We start from the raw sequence: 25,600 nt of genomic DNA, 5'->3' as shown, positions 1-25,600 counted from the left end.
GTGTTGACGGTTCTTTTGCCTCAACGAAGAGGACTTTAAATTTGCCAAGTGTAGCGAAAAGAAAAAGTAAAAGAAGAAAAAGGGACGGAGAAAGATGATTGAGTGAACAATCAAAGTAATAATTACTTACCGCTACTCCTATGCTTCGAAAAGAAAGTGCATAAAATGCTTCGAAATGGAAATGCTGAAAATAAATGCTTCGAAATATAAATCTATGTTAAACTACTCCTAAGATAAGGAAGATAACAAGAAATATTGAAATCAATTGTCTTTGATTTAAGTTCTGGATCCTTACAATGTAGCCATTAATGGCTATTTATAGAAGAAAAAATACAGCAATAACTACTTAGTAACTACCCATTTCTTCCATCTTCATTCTTGTCTTGCCATGTGTCCTTCCACTCATCCACTTTGTCCTCCCACTCATCCACTTTGTCCTTCACATTCTCCATTATCTCTATAACTTCTTTTAACTTCCAAATGAATAAAAGGATGCCAAGTGTCCTGCAATTATATAAATAATAAATAATAATAAAAATTGCAGATTTATGGTGCTAACAACACTATGAGCAAGGAAGAAAGGTGGTGTCGACCTCCAGGAAGACTAGTGTCGACACTAGAACAAATTTTCCAAGTTCCCAAAGAACTTTTCAACGAAAATAAGCGTAAATGAACAATTTCAACAAGTCCATATCGAATTGTACTCCTTCAAAACCAAGATACAACAACTCCAACGACTCCCAAAACGAAAATAAATTAATAAAATACCCTCTATAGTAGTTTAAAGGGCACGAGTGCAACATTTCTTAATACAACCCATACACACTAAAATCAATAAAATTTAAATTCAAAAGAATCTTATCTTTTACTAGTCTCTAGAACTTTTTTTAGAAAATATATTATAACCTTTTATGCCACTAGTTTGAGCAGTTTTCATTTCTTAGGCTACATTTAGAACCAACATTATGATTTAAAAGTAAATAAATTTTTGAGAAAATACATCATTATACTTTAATTTATACAAATCATCATAAATAATATTAGAATTAAAAAAAGAGGTATTCTTAAATAAACTAAACATTTATTCCAAAATTTGAAAATAACTATCAAGGTTAATTTAGACAAAAAAAAAAACAAAAAAATTTCAAAATTAGAAGGAACATAAATTTTTAATGACCAGTGTCCAAAAATAAACGATAAGATACAAAAACTACAATTGGGGTTTTAACATAATTAATTTGAAAATAATCTTATATCATATTATAAACATAAATAGTATTTTCTTTCTTATGAGACTAGGAATTTTGAGCATATTTATTTATTTTAAAGCTCTCATCCTTTCATTTTTGCTCATTGAATTAGGAGATCAATAAATGATATCTTAATTATTTAAGTTTTACCCCTTCTCAAATAAACATACTAGTCAATTTATTAAGTTTTCATTTATTATTCATGGAATTATAGTTAATATGAATGATTGATACTAAAGAGACACTACAGGAAATCGCACTTTCGCCGACTAAAAATTTGGTTGGCAAAAGTCCATTTTTAGTCGGCAAAAGTTATTCTTGACCAATTTTTTTGGTCGCACTTTGGTCGCCAATTGAGGGTCGGCAAAAGTAATTAGCGATCAAAACTTTTGTTAGTCGGGAAAAAGTTGGATTTGCCAACTAAATTTTTGGTCACTAAATATATCATTACTGCGACTAATCCATTTAGTCGCCAAAACACTTTAGTCGCGAAAAGTGACATATTCCCGACCAAACATGTTAGTCGCCAATTGTCACATTGCACGACCAAAAAGTTTGGTCGCCAATTGTGACATTCCATGACCAAAAATTTTGGTCGCCAAATGTGACATTCTACGACCTCTTAGTTTGGTTGCCAATTGTCAGCTTCCACGCCCAACATGTTTGTCGCCAAAAGGAATGTTTGCACAACTCAGGCCCGGACTTGAGATTTTCGGGGCTCAAAGCCAATAATCAGCTAATAAATTTTTGGGGCCCTTCACATTTTTTTTTCTCCATTGAATGAAAAAAAAATGGAAAAAAAAAATGAAGGCAAAAGACAAAAGATTTGTGTCAAAATCACAAAACATACTTAGTATTATATTATAACAACTAATAAGTGTAGCTTAATCCTCGCTCTTCTTGCATTTTTAGAAGTAAATAAATCAATCATACTTGCATAATCTAGAAGTATCTAACTGTTTTGAAGGGACTTGACAATACTCACACTTGAAGACTGATAATTTCTCATCTCTTGATGGTGAAATTCATTATTCCGATGTCTTCATTGTTTGAACTTGGAAGTTGCACGTGGTATGTATTCTTTGAATATTTATGTTCTCGTTTATTTTCAAGCTCCATGATTCAGTGATTCATCAAATATCAGTTAAATGGTCAGTCTGGCATTTCTATGATTCTTTAATTCAAATACATAAGTTAAGAAATTAGGCTTCAAATAATTGCTTGGTTGTGTGCAAGTATTTTTAACTAATATTGAATTGAATGAGTGTTTTGTGTGATTTTATAATGTTGAAAAAAAGGCTGCAAATTAGCTCAAAGCCTCTTGTGGGTTCAACTTAAATAGGAATTTTTTAGGCAGCAGCATTGGTCTTAGGGCATGCAAGCATTGGTTTTGAGGCTGTTTTCAATTTTGGATCCCAAACGGCCTAGTTTTGCCTATTTTGTCACACTTTTATGTTCTAAATATCTAACCGTGCATCCTGTCGATGCGCCGCTTGCTCTCACAAGTTTGTTTGATCAAGGCCGAGGTGACCGTTACGATCTCGGGTTGTTTTCAGGTTGTTTCCAATTTTTGGCCTCAACCGGCTTGTTTTGCCTTTTTTTTTTATTTTTTTTATTAATCACATTTTGGTTTCCATGGAACAATCAACAATACTGGTTTAAGTATTCGTCCATGGAACAGCCAATAACTATTGGTCCCTGGAACATTACAATGTTTGAAGTTTCTTTTGTAGTCAACAAAAAGTAAACTATAAATGCCATCTTTTAAATTTTGGTGACAATTAGTTTAAAGGCGACCATTTCTCTATAATATTCTCATCAAACGTTTATTTGCCTTTACTTTGAACATAAATATAATGAAACATGGTTTAACACACTTACCCATTACCATGACTAGCTATCGTAGGGAATTTGGTGGATTGCAATTTTTCAAAACTTGCACCAACATGCTCTGAAGGCCAAAAAGCTGCTGCTGCATCTCCTTACATTGTCTTGCATTCTCTGCCTCTTTTATTTGTTGCCCCTCTTTTTTTTTTTTTGCTGCTCCGCATGCAGTATCTCCAACTTGGATGTAAGCATTTTCAATTGCTCGTCACGTGCTTGTGATGCAGCAGAGAACCCAGAATCACAATAAGAAGGCTTTGGTCCAACCCCAAATCCTCTCAAGTATCCCTTATTCTTACCAAGAACCACTCTTGATATATCCTCTTGCCTCATCGGCGTTCCAGACTCGATAGACTCATCTCGCACCATTGTCATTTGCTCCTATAATTTTAAAATATAAATATTGTTACTATAAATCAAACACAATAGTTGCATATATAAGTGCCCAAATGATTGGAATACTTGCATGTAAATCACCGCATATAGGATCAATCCACTATTTTGTCTTCTTGTTCTTATGAGTGTCCTTGTAGAAATCACAGATATCTGGCAACAATCCACCATTTTCCTACACCTATGATATGCCAAACACCAAAAAGAACACTCCTTCATTAATATGGTAACATATTAAATAAGTGTGGATAAAGTTAATAAAATCAATGAAATATATCTCACCGCAATACTCATCGCTGTCGGAAAAGATCGCGACCCACTAGTGTGATTGTAGGGTAGCTTGCTCCTATTATTTTTGTCGGCGTCATAGCGACGCTACAAAAATCCACATTGTAAGGGTTTGTTACATATATAGTTAAACAATGATAACATTACTAAGTCATATTGAAGGTGGTTAGATACAAAAATCCACACTGTAAGGGTTTGTTGCATATATAGTTAAACAATGATAACAGTACTAAGTAATATTGAAAGTGGTCAGATACTTTGCATTTGTAGGTAGATAATTTGATCCTTCATTCTATACGATTTCACGGAGCTTGTTAATAATACATTATTATTTTATAACTAAATCATAACATACCTTGTTTTTAGGATCTAACCATACTTGGTTAATCAAATACTTCCAATCATCTAATCTGACTCCTTTGTATGGATGAGCATAGGGATCAGTTCCCGCATCCACAAGCTTCTCCCATTTCTTCTTCATTCTGCACTTCCAATCTTTATGTAATACATTACACTTCTTTTCCATAACTTGCTGGGATAGTGCATTGTCCTCATAATTATCCCTTATTTCAAATTTATCCTACAATCAATGCAAATCAAATAAGAAACTTGCAATTATGTAATGTAATTGAAATATAATTACATTAGTGTTTTGATTGATTTCCCTTTAATGGGTAGCTTCACTGGTGGACTGGCTACAAATACAACAAAAGGTTATTACAAATCTAGAATGCCACACCATTTGTCGTCCTATGGTCCATTTGGAATTTAAGGAACAACTATATCTTTAATGGTGCTCAACCAAGAGTTGAAGACTTGTGTGATATCATCAAGACCAGGATTGCCCTTTGGGTGAAGAACTCTTCCAATGATATCCCTTATTCAGTGCTCAACCAAGAGTTGAAGACTTGTGTGACTCTCTTTTCAATTGTAGGCATATCTGCTCGTCTTAAGGGGATCATCTCAATGTGAGATGGAGTGTCTTTTCTTTCTTTTTTTTATTTGTAACTTCATTTGATTGTTGCTTTTTGAGTTGGATCTTCTCCAACTCATGTTTGGCTTGGGTTTGCATATGATTAGTCTTGCTTCAATTGCCAACATTGTTGAGATATGGTATTTTGACAATATACAACTTTTTACTCTGCCTTTTGTATCATTTCCTCTCCTTTCATTAATAATACCTTCCTCTTTACTGATACAAAAATTAGACATCCATAACTAATTTTAGTTATTTTATTTCTCAAAATACCAAATAATCAATTAAAAAACTTAAGATTCTAACTGTACCTGTGACCTTTTTGTTATTTTCTTTTGTTTATTTGTCCAGAGAGTAGTTATATATATCTTAATCAAAAATCTCAGATTCCACAACAACATGCATTCGCTAGCTAGCTAGTTGCTGAATTCACTAACCATTCCTAAGGTTCATGAAATTACAATCAATCCTATAATTTCGACATAATTATATTGATTTCCCTAAAGTGGCCAGAACTAATGTGTGGTGAGAAGAAACATGAATAAACAACGTAAAATGTATATTTCAATTTTAAAAAAATAGAAAGCATACATTAGTTCGCAAAAGTTAATGAATATATCACTACAAGTTTCAAATACACAGAACTATAATTGAAATCTAATTACACTCTAGTGTTTTGATTGCTGTCAGTTTAATGGGTAGCTTGCGACTTTGTTGTACATGTTTAGGGTAGCTTATGTAACCAATGAATAGATTGCTGAGGAATATATTGACTTAACAAACCCCTAATCATGTGGTAATCCATTTGGTACTTTCCCAAGAAAGTCAAAGAACATACAGATTTTTTTTGTCCTCTCTTTTATTTACTTTCCATTATCCTAAAGTTGTAAAACACTTGTTGAAGCTTTCATAACCAACAAAGAAAACAAATTCCCATCCTATATGCACATGAAAAGGGAACTTTTTCCATAATCCACACATACTATGAAAGGAATTAAATCATACACGGACAGCTTGTACAACAGCCCTTTTTGTCGCAGGATCAGCAACTGTCCAACTCTTAATGCCTTGAATGGGGCACATCCTCCTAATCTGAATGCTGATCTTATTAGCTCCTGGGGTCGCTAGCACACCTTCGAATGCATTGAATGTCTCAGTGATTGGAATGTGGAGCTTGTTTCCATTATTGGTGGCAACTCTTTTTCTGTTGTTTTTCCAACTGTTGGTCCCTGTACTTGCCTTGATGAAGATGCACCTACATATTTGATAATATTATTAGTGTATTTACAAATTTAAAAATATAAACAATAGATAAATTGAAGGTAGATAAAACATATTTAATTACCTGCACCACTCGTTTGACTTTGAGGAGATGGTGCACTCGTTTCAGACAGAGATGCTTCACAAGTCTCAGATCCATGTGGTGCATTAGTTTGAGATGGAGATGGTGCAATAGTCTCAAATCCTAACAGCACATTAATTTGAGACGGAGATGGTCCAATAATCTAAAATCCATTTGCTGCAAGACCTTCAGGAGAAGGTGTACATGTATCGGTCGGGGGTGAGTAGGGTTCAATTAGTGCCCTCTTCAATGGTGGTACACGGTGCATCTTTCTTACAGGAGCCATTCTGTTACATTTTAACATAATGGACACAAAGTGCACAGTGAGCACATGGATAAGTACAAATTTTTAATGTGAAAATGTACATATACATTGTTGAGTAATAATTAACAAATATATAACTAAGACATGAATACCGTAACGAGTCATAATCAAGTCTTAACTAACACTAAAATCAGTCATAATTAAACATCACTTGAAGCATAGCGAAAAACTTCATTGATCATAACCGAAATAACAACCACAATAAGTCATTATCACGTCATAAAAAACAACATTCTAGGGTACAAAAATTATAGAATGCAACAATTAATACCTGTGCCTTTAGACTGTTCCAAAATTGAATGAGAATCTTCCACTGACTAGGATCCACCTTATCGGGACAATTTGCTAAGCATTCTTCATTAGTTTTGTACTTGTTGAAGTGTTTTTATATTGAATATAATCATAACAAACTAACCTTAACAAACTAATCTAACTATAACAAACTAACCAAACCATGGTTTAGGTCTAACAGCCTAACTACTTGAAACAGTTATGCTAGTTATCTTTATAACACGTGAGCATGGCTGAAGCTGCAGCCCTATCTATTCTGACTTTAGCTACTTTGGTTGCGGCTAGGACTGCAGCCTTGCTTGTGCTGGCTTGGCCTGGTCTTGCTACAGCTGGGGTTGCTGCGACTGGGAGTGCAGCCTTGGCTGTAGTGGCTGGCTCTGGCTTATGCTTCAGCTTGTCATATATAACTTAAGTGAAGCTATATATAGCTACCTATGCTTGTTTTTATTTGGGTTTTGTAAGAATCTTTTAACTATGGTTATTTTAGGACCTACCCATATGGGTTGTACATAGGATATGTTAACTACCATGTTGATATATTGCTTATACTACTACAACCAGGATGCTGCTGGTAATGTCTATTGGAGTACCATTTTGGTCAGTGGAATATGTGATTTTGTTGTGTAATGTGTTCTAGTATTATGGGATTGCTTTGTTTTTCAATGTTGGATCCCGGTCTCTAGTGGGTTTGCTGCTGCTGTTCTTTACTTTATGTTGTCATTCTCACAGATTATTGGCTTATGTTTATTTCTTGTTCTCAAATAGAAGTTTTCTATGCTTAAAATGGTCATTAGTTGTTCTCTGTTTTTGTGTTATAATTAGCTAAAATTGATTGCCTCTTTTTGTGAACCATCATATTCTTCTCAAGTCCACTGCTATCTACCAGCCATTGCTATATATTGAGGAAAAAAAAAATTAGAATTTTAATTATGTGGATTAAATTTATTTATGGTATGGTATACATGGAAAGTTATTGGGTATTGCTAGAGTACGGTCATGTAGTGTTTCAAGTGTTATGATTGGTGGAGAAGGCGAGATTTATGATTTTGTATTAGGTGAGTATATGTAATGAGAGGACATGGTGAATGATGATTAGTAAAGGAGTATGGATATGTGGTTATATACATACACTAGGTTTAAATTTACACTATACATTTAAATTTTGAATATGTTATTTTTAGATACATAACATATTTGCAATAATATGCCCAAGAATTCATATCAATATTGATTCTCCTATTTTTCATTGAGTAATGCTATAGATAAAACAAATTTATTACTAGAAGTAGTAGTAGTGGGATTCATTTTTTGTGTAGAGAAAAGTCGGACAAGAAATTTATTTATGTATAATTTTTTTCCCCTTTTTATTTTAATGACATTTGCAACATATTTTTACCCCCAATCATGGACAGAAACCACATGAAGCAAAATCATTTGACAAACAAGTGAAAACATTAGTGACAAATTCTAAGATTTTTACAACACCATTCAAGATTCTCTATTGCAAGAGTCCAATGAAGAATATGAAGTATGTACTAAACTAAGTGAATAATCACTACAATTTTACTCTTCCATGTCATATAGAGATCTCGATAATGCCACCCAAATCTTAAGCTATACGTATCTAAATTTTAAAATTTCTACAAAGACATGATTAAAATTAAGGAAAGAAATTAATCAAGATGTTGCTCAAAATTTAGAAAAAAATACATGTTAATGACAAAATATGTACCCATTAGCCCAAACAAACCATTACCCTTCTACTCATATTACAGGTTTAACAAATACAAGACATAATAGACATTTCATCAAACAAGTGGTGAGTGCCACTAAAATTCAAAATTTGAACATACAAGAGCAGAATAAATCTGAATTTCAATAATTAATAATATGAGTTTTTCGCATTTTTTTGATCAACAAAAATAACATTTAGTGAAATGAAGGTCTCTCTCAACTTGGGTTTTGCTCAAAACTCTCTAAAATTTCTTCAATGAAAGAGAGATCCAAATTGATGAGTGAGAGAGGAGGCTCTCTTGAAGGAGAGAGAGCCTGCCTGTACATGCAAAAATTCCCAATTTCAGTGTTTTTAATCCATGAACCCACAAAAATCTCTCTGAAAACTTTGTTTTGATTTATGGGTCTGTCTATTTTTGCTTCTTTAATCTTTGTTAACCAATATATATATATATATATATATATATTGTTACCCAAATTTCTAGGAACAGTTGGTAGTGATTGGTACCCTCTAAACCTCACAAAACCAATCTGTGCTCACCCCTAGAGTCCGATGATAGATATCATAACAATCATTAAATAGATAAATGATCTTCATATGGTTGCACTATTTGATTTGACATCGTCATTCTTTGATCTGATCTAGAGGAAATTAATCATTTTAGAAGTTGCTGCACTTTAAATTGCATTAACTCAACAAATATATGGTGAATGAACTTTATCTCATGAGAAGAATGAGTATTATTCAAACTTGCATACATCTATTTATATCAATCAATATAAAAATTCAAGCAATCTTACTACAAGTCATTGTGTCACAAATTTAAGATAGTCACATTAAGTTTTCATTCTTATTTATTATTCATGTTTATCCCAAAAGTGTAGCTCCTTTAAGAGAATTCATGATTCATAACAAGAAATCTAGGCTATTGTGACAAAATTTGGTGACGAAATTTTTTTTTGGTCTTAAAATTTAACCCAAAGATGACAAAATATTAATTTTGTCGTTTGTTTTAATTTTTCTCAAAAGTATAGGAGACGAAAACAAAATTTCGTCTACAAAAATGAGGCGCCAATTTTATTTGCATTGGCGCGAATTATTTTAGCTCATTGGAGACGAACATTTTTGTCACAAAATATAATTTTTTTTGTGACGAACGTAATTCGTCGCCAATAAATTCCATACCTATTAAACGATGTCGTTGCATATTTCTATTTATTAGGCGACAAATATATTTTTGTTTGGGAATGATAAGTTATGGAAGACGAAAATATTTTGTCACCAATAAACACTCCATCATGCAGACAATGTCATTTCATCTTTCTATTAAATAGGCGACGAATATATTTTTGTTTCTGAAGAATAAGTTATGGGAGACGAAAATATTTCGTCACTAATAAATTCTAAGTGATTGCGTGACAAATATATTTTTCGTCTCATAAGGTTAAGTTGTGGAAGACAAAAATATTTCATCACCAATAATAAATTCTTTGTTATGGTATTTAAGAATACAAAAATATTTTATCACTGATCATTTCTCTTTATTAAAATGTTGTGGTTTTGTGTTTCGAAGCATTGAAACTGTGATCCCAAGAGATACACTCTGACGCTTATCACTCATTTTTATGTACACGGACCTTGAAGTTGTGACCCAAGAAGACACTTTCTACAAACCCTCATTTCTCTCTCGCACTTGAGTCTACTCATCTCTCACAAGTATTGAAGTCGTGACTCAAGAAGACACTCTGTAAACCATTTCTTCTATTTCGCGCTAAAGCCCCCCTCTTCTGTCTCACACTTAAGCCCTTCGTGCATGCTAGCATTGAAGCTATTATCCAAGAAGGCACCTTATGCAAACTCACTATTCTTTCTCACAGTGAAAGCCCCTCTTGCACGAAAGCATTTTTTCTCATTGTCTGAACCAACTCTACCCTTTCTGTCTAGAACACCCATTACAGAAAAATCGATGGTCAAAACCTCTATCCACCAAAAAAAAAAAAAAAAAAAAGATAATTAATGTATCTATTTTTTTTTTGTGAGAAAAAACACAAAGAAACAAATAATAAAAAATTTGTAATTTTCAAAATTAATAGAAAGCATTACCTTGTTTAGTATGGAGTTTTCAATAATTAATTTTTAAATTTTGGTGATAAAATTTATTTTCGTTTTAGAACGTAACCCAAACATGACCAAATATTACTTTTGTCATTTCTTTTAATTCTTCTCAAAACTATAGGAGACGAAAAAATAAATTCATCAGAAAAAAAGAGGCACCAATTTTTTTTCTTGTTGGCGCCAATTATTTTAGCTCATTGGAGACAAACATTTTTGTCACAAAATTTAAAGTTTTTTGCGACAAAAGGAATTCGTCACCAATAAATTCTAAACTTATTAGACGATGTCGTTTCATTTTCTTATTTATTTGGTGACAAATATATTTTTTGTCTGGGAAGGATAAGTTATGGGAGACAAAAATATTTTATCACCAATAAACTCTTCATGCTCGTTTTATCTTTCTGTTAATTAGGCGACAAATATATTTTTGTCTCAGAAGGATATGTTTTGGGAGGCGAAAATATTTCATCACTAATAAATTCTCCATGTGTCGTATTACATTTTGATTGATTACGCGACGAATATATTTTCGTCTCATAAGGTTAAGTTGAAGGAGACGAAAATATTTCATCACCAATAAATTCTCCATCCCCACACAACGTTGTTTTTGTAATTTTGTTGATTAGGGAACGAACATATGAGTTTGAGACGAAAATATTTTATCACTAATTATTTCTCCTTATTAAAATGTCGTCAGAAACTAAGAGACACTCTCACCTTAATCACTTACTGTCACACACACACACAAATACTAAAGTCATGACCCGAAAAGATACCCTCTACAAACCCTCAATTCTCTCTCATACTGGAGTCCCTTTCTCACAAGTATTGAAGCTGTGACTCGAGAAAACAATCTCTATAAACCATCTCTTCTATTTTGCACTGAAGCTCCTCTATTCTCTCTCACATTTAAGCCGTTTGTGCATGCAAACATTATTATCCAAGAAGACATTTTGTGCAAAGCTACTATTCTTTCTCACAATAAACCCCTCTCCACAAAAAGAAAAATAATAATAATAATAATTAAACAAGGAAACAAAATACAAGAAATCTATGCTATTGTGACAAAATTTGGTGATGAAATTTTTTTTTTTGTCTTAAAATTTAACCCAAAGATGACAAAATATTAATTTTGTCATTTTTAATTTTTCTCAAACGTATAGAAAACGAAAAAAAATTTCGTTTGCAAAATTCAGCTGCCAATTTCATTTGCATTGGCAGGAATTATTTTAGCTCTTTGGAGACGAACATTTTCGTCACCAATAAACACTCCTTCATGCGAACAATGTTGTTTCATCTTTCTATTAAATGGGCGACAAATACATTTTTGTCTTGGAAGAATAAGCTATGGGAGATGAAAATATTTCGTCACTAATAAATTCTGATTGATTGCGCGACGAATATATTTTTCGTCTCATAAGGTTATGTTGTGGAAGATAAAAATATTTCGTCACCAATAATAAATTCTCTATTCTTGTATTTAAGGAGACAAAAATATTTTATCACTAATTAATTCTCTTTATTAATATGCTATGGTTTTGTGTTTCGGAGCACTAAAACCGTAACCCCAAGAGACACACTCTGACCCTTATCACTTATTTTCATGTGCACAGACACTCAAGTCGTGACCCAAGAAGACACTTCCTACAAACCGTCATTTCTCTCTCGCACTTGAGCCTACTTCTCTCTCACAAGTATTGAAGTCGTGAAGCAAGAAGACACTCTGTAAACCATTTCTTCTATTTTCGCACTAAAGCCCCTCTCATATGTCTCACACTTAAGCCCTTCATGCATGCCAATATTGAAGCTATTATCCAAGAAGGCACCTTATGCAAAACCGACTATTCTTTCTCATAGTGAAGGCGCCTCTTGCATGAGCACTTTTTCTTATTGTCTGAACCAGCTCTACCCTTTTCGTTTAGAACACCCATTTTAGAAAAATCACAGGTCAAAACCCCTCTTCACACACAAAAAAAAAAAAGAAGATAATTAATGTAGCTATTTTTTTGTGAAAAAAAAACAGAGGAAAAATTAATAATAATTTTTTAATTTTCAAAATTAATAGAAAACATTACTTTGTTTAGTATGGAGTTTTCAATAATTAATTTGTAATTTTTAATCAATATTTTTTTAGTGAAATTTTTTTAATATTATAATTTTTTTCTTTTTTTTTTTACTTTTTAAATCCCTTTAATTTAGATGATGGAAAATTACAGCAGTTGTCCCAGTACTTTGGTCCTTGTGTGATATAAATGGTATGGGCCATATCTATATCTATCTATCTATCTATATCTATATATTATATAAGGAAAATGGGGGGTTTTTAACTTACAAGCCTTGTGGGAGCTCCAATATCCCAATCTTAATTTTCTAAATTTTTGATTTAAAAACAAAAACAAAACTCAGCATTTATTGACTTCTCTCAACCCACTTTTTGACTTCTCCTATATCTACTCCTACACCCTTTTCAACTTCTCCCATACACCAAGGCTAGTGATGAGATTGTTAAATTATTTTTATAAAAAAAATCTTAAAAAAATAATTTGTGTATTAAAAAAATGTCTAAAACAAACATAAATTCTTATTAAATCTATCTATCTGTCTATCTATCTATTATATAAGGGAAAAAGAGCTTCTAACTCACATGCCTGGTGGGAGTTCCAATATCCCAATCTTAATTTTTTTTAATTTTTTATTTAAAAAAAAAACCTCAGCATTTATTGACTTCTCCCAACCCACAAGCCTTTTTGACTTCTCTTATACCTACTCCTGCACCCTTTTCAACTTCTCCCATACATTATGGTTATTGATAGGATTGTTAAATTATTTTTATAAAAAAAATTTAAAAAATAATTTGTATATTAAAAAATATCTAAAACGAATATAAATTCTTATTAAATCTATCTATCTATCTATCTATCTATCTATATATATATATATTATATAAGTAAAATGGGGTTTCTAACCACAAGTCTTGTGGGTGCTTCAATAGCTCAAACTAAAATTTCTAATTTTTTGATTTTAAATAATTAAATTTCAATTTATCGATCCACTACAAGAAAATGCATTTTTAGCGCCACTTTGTCTCTCTCTCTCTCTCTCTCTCACTCACTCACTCATCACTCTGTCTCTCTTTTCTCTATTTGTCTCACACTTATCCCTCTCTCTCACCACCCATCTCCTCTACCACATTCACCACTACTGCAAATGTCATTCCACTACCATCACTACTACCACTGTTGCCACTCCACCTCTACAACTAACGTTATCATCATCATCGCCACCACTCCATACTATAACAAAAATAACTATTTACGGCATCATGTTTACGAAATGCATTAAATGCATGTCGTAGTTAGTACATTCTACAACATTTTTTTTTGCAAGCCGTTAATGTTTTGCCAATAACAACATACATACCGTGTAAGTTGTTAATTCATATATTTATAGCATACAAAAGTATGTCGTACAAAATGTATGTTTTTACGACTTACAAAAATATGTCGTAAAATATTTACACGACATACATTTCACGTTGTAAAATATTATAACTTTACACGACAAGCTAATGAATGTTATGAAAACTTCTACAAAAAAAATAAAAAATTCAATCCGATTTTCTTTTGACATACAAAAGTATACCGTAAAAAATGTATATTTTCATGGCATATAAAAATATATTATAAAATATTTCACTTAAGATAACATACATTTCATGTCGTAGAATATTAAATTTTATATTTTTTTTTGAATTTAGTGATTTTTTTAGAAAATTAAAAAATATTTTCCTTCTAAGTATATGTAAATTATTTAAATTTAAAAAGTAAAAAAAAAAATATTTAAAAACTTACGCCACACTCCCTCTCATTCTAGATCTATACCTATTTTTGTCCTAAACCCTCTCATTCTCTAGAAAAATTATATTTTAATTATAAATAATAATAAAAAATTTAGATGTTCTTAAATATTTATAAATTTCTAGTAGATATGAGAAATTTTTATTTTTTTTTCCCAATAAACTAGATATTCTAGTTACAATCTAGATTTTTTTTAATACAAAAATAATTTATATACTTTCACGGCTTGCAAAAATATGCCGTGAAATATTTATACTTAAGATAACATGCATTTTACGTTATAATATATCATAATTTTACACGGCATGCATTATTATGTAGTGAAAATTCTTTCTAAAAATTACTCCATGTGATTCTAAAGATTGCATTAATAAGTGTTTTTTTAAATCAGTAAGTGTTTTTTTAAATTTTTTTTACCAAATTATATTTTAATTATAAATATTAATAAAAAAAAATTCTAGATGTTCTTAGATATTTATAAATTTCTAGTAGATATGACAATTTTTTTTATTTATAAAATCTAGTAGATATTCTATTTATAATATACAATTTTGTAATATAAACATAATTTATAAACTTACCTAAAATCTTTTTATTTAAAATTTTTTACTTCAATTTTTATTTACTTATTAATATTGTTAAAGTTACACAATCTTTACCTTCCAATTTTTTTTTTATTAATATTGTTTTTGCTTATTAATTTTCTACTTCACACTGTTTTTGCTTTGCTAACCCCAGTTCAATTCGCTCTCTCTCTCTCTCTCTCTCTCTCTCTATCGGCATCTATGAACCTGTGAGCGAAGATCAATCGAAAACGACGCCATCGATCGCCTCCTTCTCGTCCATTCTGATCTGTCCTCTCCCGTTCACCAGGTAACCAATTTGTACTTCTAGAGAGAGAAATGAGATAGCAATTTCATATTTGATCGAACATTGGTTTGGAGGAAATCGAAACCCTTAGATTTGTCTGAAATTGTTGTGTTTTGTTGCTTTGTTTCTGCATTGATGCACTGATAAGATCTAGGATTGTATTTTTTTTTTTTTTGATTTCATTGATTCACAAATTGAAATTCATTGATTCATTGATTCACTGATAAGATATCAATTATTATTATTATTATTATGATTTTTGAATTTCTCTGCGTTCTCCATTCCATTTCTAGGTCTGTCTTTCTTGGTTTTTCTTGGTTGCTTAAAACGGAGGTTGAATATGTATATGTATTTGTAAATAAAAATGTATATTGAAGCTTAAAATGCTCAAGAATATCTTGAAATAAAATTTGATCTAGAAGTGTAACTGCTGTAAATTCATTTTTTTTTTTTTTGGCTTAAATAGAGCAACAAAGGAATTTGAGCAGATGTATGTTCCTTAAATATGATCTATAAGAAGTGTAACTACTTTTTTTCTCTTGTAAGATATATTCATTCCCAAATAAGTTATCTGGGTATGTAAAATAAGAATGAAGTGACTTCTTATATATTAATTGATTTATAAAAAATACAAATGAAACTAGAAGTCAAAGATCTGTGAAGTAAATTTAAAACAACTTATTAACCATGTGTGTATAAGAGGATGTACTAGTTGCTCTCATCAATGACCCCCACCTCATTTGCAGTTTTGCCTACTTCATTGGAATATTAAATCATTGCCAACAAAATAGATACGATACTTATGAAGTAGAAGTGATGCAAGAATGAAGTTTTGGTCAATCCTTTCTAACTCAGTCTATTTAATCAAAGATCAGTTAGTAATGCCAACAATAAAGGGAAAGTTTCTTAAGCAAAGTTCTATAATATTTTTAATCTTGTCATCATGCTCTAAGACTAGCATTTTTCAATTGTTTGACCTTTAAGGTGAATACAGGACTACATAATCAATGCTAGGTTTGTAACTCTAAAATCAATGACATGTAATGTTCTGTTAGTATGCAAGCATCTTCAATTTGTTTTTGTGCCTTAATGTACTTGAGTAGTATTTCAATGTATCCTTTAAAGCTATATTACATGGACCTGGGGATAGGTATGGGTCCAAGTGTCTAGTCATCTAACCCACATAGAAACGCACACCTGGAGATGAAGCTCTAACCCACCCACATAGCCACTTTAGTTTTAATGCAGTCGCATTGTGCCAGGAAATCTAGTTGCTTACCCAGGAAAACAACATTCCTCAGCTTCCAGATGGACCACAATACTACCAGAGGTAAGGCTTTCCAAAATTTTCTATTCAAATTTGTTGAATGTGAACCCAGACCACCAAAGCAATACTCCTTCCACAGATTTTGGCATCACCCAATGGATCCCCCACCATAGTAGCACATCAGACCAAATTCTCCAGATATGTGGGCACCATAGTAGCACATGGTTCAATCTGGTTCAGCATTACATAATACACAATCCATATTGGCATTGCCATTGATAACACAAACTCTTTGCAAGTATGTAGTAGTCTTCAATCTTTGTCTCCAAGCTAACCAAGCAAAACATCTGACTACGGGTGGGGTTACATTCTGCCAAATCATCTTATCAACTCCTCTTATATCATTGGAATTTGGACTGAAGTATAAACTAACTAGAGCTCTTGGCTTTCCATAACAAATTGTCATCCTTATCTGCCCTCAAAGCATTGGCTGATCCTAAATAAATAGGAAAATGGTCAAAATAATGTTTTAAGATGTATAAAGATTGTCAGAACTTGACTATTTCTCAAATCTCATTTTTGGGATTTATAGCAAATTTCTTGTAATCTACTAAAATTAGTGACACCACCAGGTACAAGATAGTTAAATAAAAAAAAATTCAAAAGTTTTATAAATCCAAATAGGAGGTGTCTCTTTTTATTTTTTTTCCTTTTGAGCTTTAAATTAGAAATTTTATGCGAACAAAAGACGAGGACAAAATTTGACTAGTAACAGAGCAATTAGCCACTTTTTGAGTGCATAACTTAGATTAATTTTACACCCTTGATTGAGTGGAATGAAAAAAATAGGATTTATGTAGCCTTTTTCAAAGGAATTAAATTCATGATTCATCTTTTGTAGTCAAGAGATTAGATAGATTCCTTTGAATTAAATGCATGTTGTAATTAGCTTTAATGTTTTGTCAATAACAGCACAATTGGGTTTTGTTAATTATAGTTCTTCCAACATTTCTCATGTTCAATACAGAAGAAAATCTTGCTTTTTGGCATTGTTTTGTGTTCAGTTTTCTCTAGGTTTTTTGGCATAGTAGTTGAGTTTGCCTTTGCCCTTTGAAGTTTGAAATGATTGCTAATGATAGTTTCATTTTGTTCAATGATTATTATAAGCTCACACTTCTTGTAGTTAATGTTTTCTTAGTATTGTAGTCTATTTTAGACTTATTTCAGTACTTTTCTTCTTTCCATTCTTCATTCCTTTCCTGTTTACCTTTTAATTCTATGTTTAGGACTTTGTGTTACTTTTTTTCCATGGAACTATGCTTCAATAACAAATTGCATGGTAATAAAGATGTGCTGATTAGATATCATAGCACTTGGCTTCTAGTTTTGTTAAATAAGCATCAATACTTAGGTACTAAGCATTTTACCATGGAGGTCTTTGCATTTAGATTTACCATTTATAACTACCCATCTCATTTGATTTCATATTGGCTTCTGATTTTGGCTCAAAGAAGCTGAGAAAATCTATTATTATTTGTGCTTTGTTGTAAAAGATGAATCTATAATATTTGACACAATTTTATTGGTTCAATTTTGTTAGTAACTTGGTAAGGTTCTACATTCTTATGGACCTTAGGTAGACATATCAGCCTTTCACCATTTGCAAAACAGAAATATTTAGTGTGTTTTTGGGCTATATTCATTCTTTAACTTTAGTTTGTAACTGTATCAAGTTATTGATTATTTCAGAAATATTTTTTTTGGCTGGAGAAAGATGCAGCTCTTGGAAATGGGAGTCTGGGAAGGCTTGCTTCTTGCTTTCTAGATTCTATGGCAACATTAAATTTGCCTGCATGGGGGTATGGTTTGAGGTACAGATATGGGCTGTTCAAGCAGCGGTTTGGCAAAGAGGGCCAAGAAGAAATTGTCAAAGACTGACTTGAGGTTTGATTTTACATGATAGTCCTTTTAAATATTGATTATATTATGGAAGGGTACTAAGCCTAAATTTGGTGGGAATTGTGCAGAAGTTTAGCCATTGGGAAGTTGTCAGACATGACATTGTGTTCCCTGTCAGATTTTTTGGTTAAGTTGAAGTACATCCCTCTGGATCGTAAGTGTGACTTATAGGATTCTTTGCGTATAACTGGATTGTTGCTCATATGTTTAGGTTCACGAAAGCGATTATAAGTCATAGTTTGATTCTGAATTTAAATTTGTAGTTGCGTGGTTGCTTGGATTTTCTGCACGTTCTCCATGTGATGGTTCTTTCTGAATGCATTACAGGCGGAAATGGGTTGGTAGGGAGGTTGTACAAGCTCTAGCATATGATGTTCCTATTCCAGGATACAAAACCAAGAACACTATTAATCTTCATCTGTGGGAAGCCAAAGCTGGTGCTGAAAACTTCAACCTCTTTCAATTTAATGATGGACAGTATGAATCGGCTGCATAGCTCCATTTTAGAGCTCAGCAGGTTGGTTTTTCCTTACTATATAAAGGAGAGCGAGCCTCCCTTTTTGGCCAAAGAACACAATTCATGACATACTACCATGGTCCCTTACATTCTTGTTGTCCAAAATGTCATTCACTTCTTTCAAAACCTCTGCTATCTTTCTACTCTAGGGCTGTGAATAATTGTCCAGGGAAACTTTGGTTTTGGTCTTCGTTCTGAGCTGTAATTTTGAAATACAAAATCATTGAAGGAAAAAGCAATATGTCCTGAATTAAAACTGCTACGTTTTTCTTTCTCATAATAAATTCTCAGACTAAATGTAACTGTAACTATTGGAAAGTTGCTTCTATTCTCATTTGTGTTTCAATTATTTTTGCGTGGTATAGTGATCTGGAAATGTGCCTTTGCAAATTTGTGTTGTTGTTTATCCTGGGGATGCCACAGAAAGTGGAAAGCTTTTGCGATTGAAGAAACAATTTTTCCTGTGCAGTGCATCAGTTCAGGTTGGCTGCCTTTTCAATTCTGTATTTGTTTAGGTCCCCTATCCTTCTTTAGTACTAAGTTCGTGATTCCTTTTTCTTATTTAATTTTTTTGATATCAATCTCAGTTGCTACTTTTCCATGTTGTTTTCTAATCATGGGATCAATCTCAGGACATGATTGTCAGATTTAAGGAGAGAAAGATGGAAAGAGCTCGTGGCAGTGGTCTGAATTTCCCAATAAGGTTGCGGTACAGTTGAATGATACGCATCCTACTCTTGCAATTCCAGAGCTAATGCGATTACTAATGGATGATGATGGACTTGGATGGGATGAAGCTTGGGATGTGACAACAAGGTGCAGTTATCGTTTTCTCTTAATTGTTTTGCTTCATTTACTCTTTCTCAGCACCTATTTTTTCTGTTGCCGCTTTAATGTGTTCATAGTACAAAATTATGATTGGTGCGAATGAATAACAAAAAGGGAAATTTTAAACCAGGACAATTGCTTATACAAATCATACTGTCCTTCCTGAGGCACTAGAGAAATGTTCGCAAGCTGTTATGTGGAAACTTCTTCCTCACTATATGGAAATCATTGAAGAAATCGACAAGAGGGTTTGTCCATCCTGTCTTGTTTTCTCTCTTTATTATGTGTATATTGTTTTACAATTTTTGAAAAAAGAAGATGAAATTCTTGCAGTTTATAGCAATGATACGTTCAACAAAACCAGAACTTGAAAGTAAGCTTTCCAGCATGCGCATTATGGATAACAATCCCCAAAAACCAGTTGTGCGGATGGCAAATTTATGCGTGGTGCCTTCACATACGGTATGAGCTCCCTTCTTTGTCGATTAACAAACAGATTATATTGTGTACACCCATAATCTAAAGCTCTTATGAGAATTACCGAGTGATAGTTGTTGAAAAGCTGAAAGCAGAAAATTGTATTAAACAATTAATAAGTTTTCTTGAGAACATCTCCGTACTGAATATTGATTTTTTTTTTCTTTTCTTATTGTTAAACTACAATTTTTATGTTGATTTGGGAGCTACAGTAATTTTTATTTCCAACTAGATATAGACCATACTATCAAAAGCTGAAAAATCATGCTGATTGAATCATGTTGTCCCCTTGACCTACTATTATTGTTATATTGCTTCCTTGCCTTTATTTAGTCATATGCCCGTAGTCCTGCTCGTTTTTTAAGCCCTTGATCCACTAATCCTTTACTACCTCTGATAATCTGTTGATCAATTTCATTTGGAAATGAAAAAGTGACTTCTCTCGTTGGCCATCTGCCTGCAGGTGAATGGTGTTGTCTAGTTGCATAGTGACGTTTTAAAGTCTGAGTTATTTGCAGACGATGTCTCTATATGGCGTAAGAAGTTCCAGAATAAAACCAATGGGATAACTCCTCGCAGATGGCTTTGATTTTGTAGCCCTGAACTCAGCCATATCATCACCAAACGGTTAAAAAATGATCAATGGGTGACCAACCTTGACCTACTTGTAGATCTTCAGAAAGTATGTACTAGAGATGATTTTTAGATCATATTAAAAATCATCTGTCAGTGAATTTTTCTGTATGGTTATAAATGTCACTACTGAACCTTCTTCTCCAATTGTTTGCTGACGATGCAGACTTCAAAGCTGAGTGAGAATCAGCCAAGATGGCTGACAAGCAGCGATTAGCTCAGTTCATATTTCAAGTGACAGGTGTAAGCATTGACCCAAATAGCCTCTTTGACTTACAGTTCAAGCGGATCCATGAATATAAAAGACAGTTGCTAAATATTCTGGGTGTGGTCTATAGGTACAAGAAGTTAAAGGTATCATAAACTTCTTTGTGTTCAAACTATTAATCATGTAATTTTTTTGCTTAAATAACTTTACCTTGCTAACAAAATTTCATTACACCTACTGCCTACATACACTAAGTTTGTTGTGTCAATATATTCTCCACACACATATATCTGGGTATGTCAACAGAGTTCATAATTCATAAATGTCAATGCACCTGACAGTCATATAATAGATAATTTGGTCTGGTCTTCCTTTTTTTATTATGGTAGAATCCTGAAATGATTATAATCTTTTACAAGCAATTAGTTCAATGAAGTTAAGCTCCAGTCTTCAAAGTATATCTTTCAATTTAGCAAAAATTTAAGAGTGATTCGAGTAGTTTTTTAAATCGGGTACTGGGCTGTGCATTGATTGAACAAGCTGCAATAGAAAATGTTAGATTCCTTTCTATTTTCTTCCACAAGAATGCATTTATGCATATATTTATTTATCTATCTGTTAATGCATATGTTCACTTCAGTGCTTTTGATTTACATAATGCTAAATTGATGATGCATGCAATAACAGGTACCAGTTTTCACTTCTAATATTTGGAAAAGCTGTTTTAGAAGTTGTATAGAAAACCGAAGAATACTTTGTTGTTGGATAAGGTTCTGAAATGGCCCTACATGTTTCTTCCTCAAATGAAGCTTGCTACATAGGTGAAAATATGGCTTAACAAGTGTGGATTAAGAGGGAGAGTTGATCAATTATTCCTAGAAACTTCGAATTCGAGGTGTTAACTCCCAAAAATCACCAAACAGCGTCGGAGTTGCACAAAACTTGGCACACACGACCGTCTAGGCAAGAGAGACTTGTGGGAGAAAACGGGACTCGAATCGGGTTCCCGATTTGGGAGTTAGAGCCGAATTTCACGCTAGGCAAACTAGTTCCTTAAAAAACTTAGAATTCAAGGTGTTGACGCCCCAAAATCACCAAACGATGTCAGAGTAGCACGAAACTTGGCACACGACCACCTAGGCACGAGAGACTTGTGGGAGAAGTCGGGACTCGAATCGGGTTCCTGGTTTGTGAGTTAGAGCCGGATTTCATGCTAGGCAAACTAGTTCCTTAAGAAACTTAGAATTTGAGGTGTTGACGTCCCAAAATCACCAAACGGTGTCAGATTAGCATGAAACCTGGCACACACGACCGCCTAGGCACGAGAGACTTGTGAGAGAAGACGGGACTCGAATCGGGTTCCCGATTTGGGAGTTGAGCCAAATTTCACTCTAGGCGAATTAATTCTTTAAGAAACTTAGAATTCGAGGTGTTGATGCCCCAAAATCACCAAATGGTGTCGGATTAGCACGAAACTTGGCACACACGACCGCCTAGGCACGAGAGACTTGTGGGAGAAGTCGGGACTCGAATCGGGTTCCTGATTTGGGAGTTAGAGCCGGATTTCATTCTAGACAAACTAGTTTTTAGTACCAAAGTGTAGGAAGAAGCAAGGGGAGATAATGACTGATGTTGTCAACTTTTTTAGGACCAAAGGATTCACTGGACACTTTGGAAGTGGAGGGGACTCATCCACAAGTGGACATTCTTCTTGGTAAAGTATGTTAACTTTAATATAACAAATTTTATAAAAGAATATATGTTTGAAGAATTAGAAAGTAATGGAAACATGCATAGGACATCCAATTTGTACAGGTGCATGAGATGTATAAATTGTGAATTAGTCTAAACAATATTTCTTTTTCTCTATATTTAAAGCTTCAAAAAAGGCCATCGAAAGGCTAAATTATTTGTACAGGAACCAACAGAAATACCTTAGGAGGGACCAATATAAGTTGTATGAACTTACGGTACATTAATGGGATGCACCATTTGTGAATTAGCCTTAAAATTAATTTTTTGTTCTCATAATCTCGAAAAAAAGTATGTTAGAGGGATAAATTATATAATTGATCTAATTGTAAATTGATAAGTTACTAATGTTTTTAATCTTTTGTATAATTAATTAATTACTAAAGCTTTTAATTTATCTTTTTGCAGATTGGATTGGGGTGGCATTTTTGACGTGCAACAATGATGTAATTTGCTTGAATGTTTATTTTGTTTGATAAGGATACACATACTTTGTGGAGTTGCACTAGTTATTGTTGGATGTTTGGTAGAATTGTATAAGTTATAACTTTTGGATATTTTGTGGATATTGCACTATTTTATTGTATTGGGATGAAATTATTTGTAATGATGAATGAATATTTTCATTTTGTTAATTCATAAATGCGTTGATGACGGGTTAGGTTAAATTGTGAATGGAATTGTTATATTCAACAGGTTTCAACATGAACAGGGTTATATGTGTTGAACTAAAATTCAAATTTTGATAACATAGCTATATAATGTGGAAAAAAGTATTATGGAATTAGTGACAAAATTTTCCATCCCCAAAGAAGGTTTTTTCGTTTCTTATTTTGCTTAGGTAGAAGATTAATTTTGTCATGAATTCTTTATTTCGTCGCTAAATGAATTTGTCATGATGAAAAATATTGTCATATTTTGTCAGTATTACCCTCAATGTGTGACGATTTTTTTTTGACATTATTTCATCATTTTTGATGATGAATTTGTTTCTGTCTCTATTGGTAGCTTCTTTGACAAAATTTTCGTCTTCGTTTATATTAAACGTGACAAAATTATTTCGTCTCTATTTCTTATATTTATGACAAAATACTTTCATCTCTAATTTTATTCTTTAATGATAAACTATTTTGTCACTAATTACTTGCAAGTATGTTTCCAACAGAGTGTATTAGAGACAAAAAAATTCATCACAAATTTATCATTTTTAATGATGAATTTGTTTTTGTTTCTATTGGTAGTTTCTTTTGACAAAAAATTTCCGTCCTCGTTTATATTAAACGTGACAAAATTATTTCATCTCTATTTCTTATATTTATGACAAAATACTTTTGTCTCTAATTTCTTTCTTTAATGACAAAATATTTTGTCGCTAATTACTTACAAGTATGTTCCCAACAGAGTGTATTGGAGACAAAAAAATTCATCACAAATTTATCATTTTCAATGACGAATTTGTTTTTTCGTCTCTAAGACCCTTTAGCGACGACGCTTTGGCAACAAAACAAGTGACAAAAAATTTTCGTCGTAATTAGTTTGAGTGACGAAATATATATATTTTGAGATAAATTTGTTTCATCTTTAAATTCCAAATTTGTTGTAGCGAAGCTAGTAAAATAAACTTTGAATTCATGATTCACAGTTAATAGACTTTTTTCATTAACAAGGAGAAAGTAAAATAAAACATAAATGCAGACACATACTTCAAAGTACAAAAGATGGTCACATTGACCAATCAAGAATCAAAAAGTGGTAGACATAAAAAACTGAGGGCTGACCTTACAAGAGAGAGTATCCAACAAATGAAGCCTAAAGAAATCAAATTAACACTTAAATTCTCATTCATTTCTTATTGATCTGACCTTGTCCATGTGAGTTGGTTTGAAAGATCAATTAATCTTAAAGGCCATAGAATCTCATTTATACTGAGAATTCTCAAAAATGTGCCAACCAGTTACAGACAACATAGAGGAAAAGAACCATTATGATCAAACAACCATTCTTCCAGCCCTAGTCACAAGATCCTTTGATTTATCCATTTTTAGCCTATCTTCTTAACCAACCAGAGCAAGACTGTTTCTTAAGCTTTTAACTATACAATGTCTATTTGACTCAAGCTCAGCCTTGAGCCTTGAGTTGGTGGATAGCCAATTCTTCAAATGAGTAGTGTAGTCAAGAACCAAGGGCAACAAAACCTTTAAGGCAAGGTGTGCTCTAGCAAATGCCTTGGCAATATGTAGTTGGTATATAACTTTTCGCTTAACTTCATTCAACAGTGTGGGAACATGTAAAATAGTACTACTAAGGCAGGTTATATAATGTCAGGGAGGCATTTCAAAGTTGAAGCCTTGGTATTGAGTGGCCAAAAATAGGCAAATGGCGTCGACTGATGGTAGTAACGTAAGTAGATATTCACAGAACAGGAGTAATGAGGCGAGTAGATGGTCACATATCTAGATTTCTCAATATCTCCGTGGACTAGGAGATAGGATTCAAAAACCAATAGGAAGAATCACTTTTAGGATATTTTAGCTAAACATACCAGTCTTACCGAGGAGCGAAAAGTAAATTAAAAACTTTGCCTAGCCAATGTCCCCTCTCAGATGGAAGATTTTCTATCGAAACCCTTATTG

At 32.7% G+C, this 25,600-nt stretch overlaps 1 pseudogene across 1 annotated transcript; it reads left to right on the top strand.

Moving 5' to 3' along the window:
* Window positions 1-6,978: 6,978 nt before the first annotated feature.
* Window positions 6,979-23,601, top strand: LOC114262572 (alpha-glucan phosphorylase, H isozyme-like; annotated as a pseudogene). Its single transcript, XR_014360797.1, has 12 exons — window positions 6,979-7,113; window positions 7,263-7,346; window positions 18,343-18,537; window positions 18,621-18,706; window positions 18,880-19,069; window positions 19,435-19,551; window positions 19,702-19,885; window positions 20,028-20,145; window positions 20,231-20,359; window positions 20,838-21,056; window positions 21,174-21,361; window positions 23,376-23,601. The product of XR_014360797.1 is annotated as an alpha-glucan phosphorylase, H isozyme-like (transcript).
* Window positions 23,602-25,600: the final 1,999 nt, after the last annotated feature.

Source organism: Camellia sinensis, chromosome 1 (assembly GCF_055761805.1).
Source record: "Camellia sinensis isolate YWXY chromosome 1, ASM5576180v1, whole genome shotgun sequence".
Classification (NCBI taxonomy): domain Eukaryota; kingdom Viridiplantae; phylum Streptophyta; class Magnoliopsida; order Ericales; family Theaceae; genus Camellia; species Camellia sinensis.
This window is presented reverse-complemented; position numbering and strand designations above follow the sequence as displayed.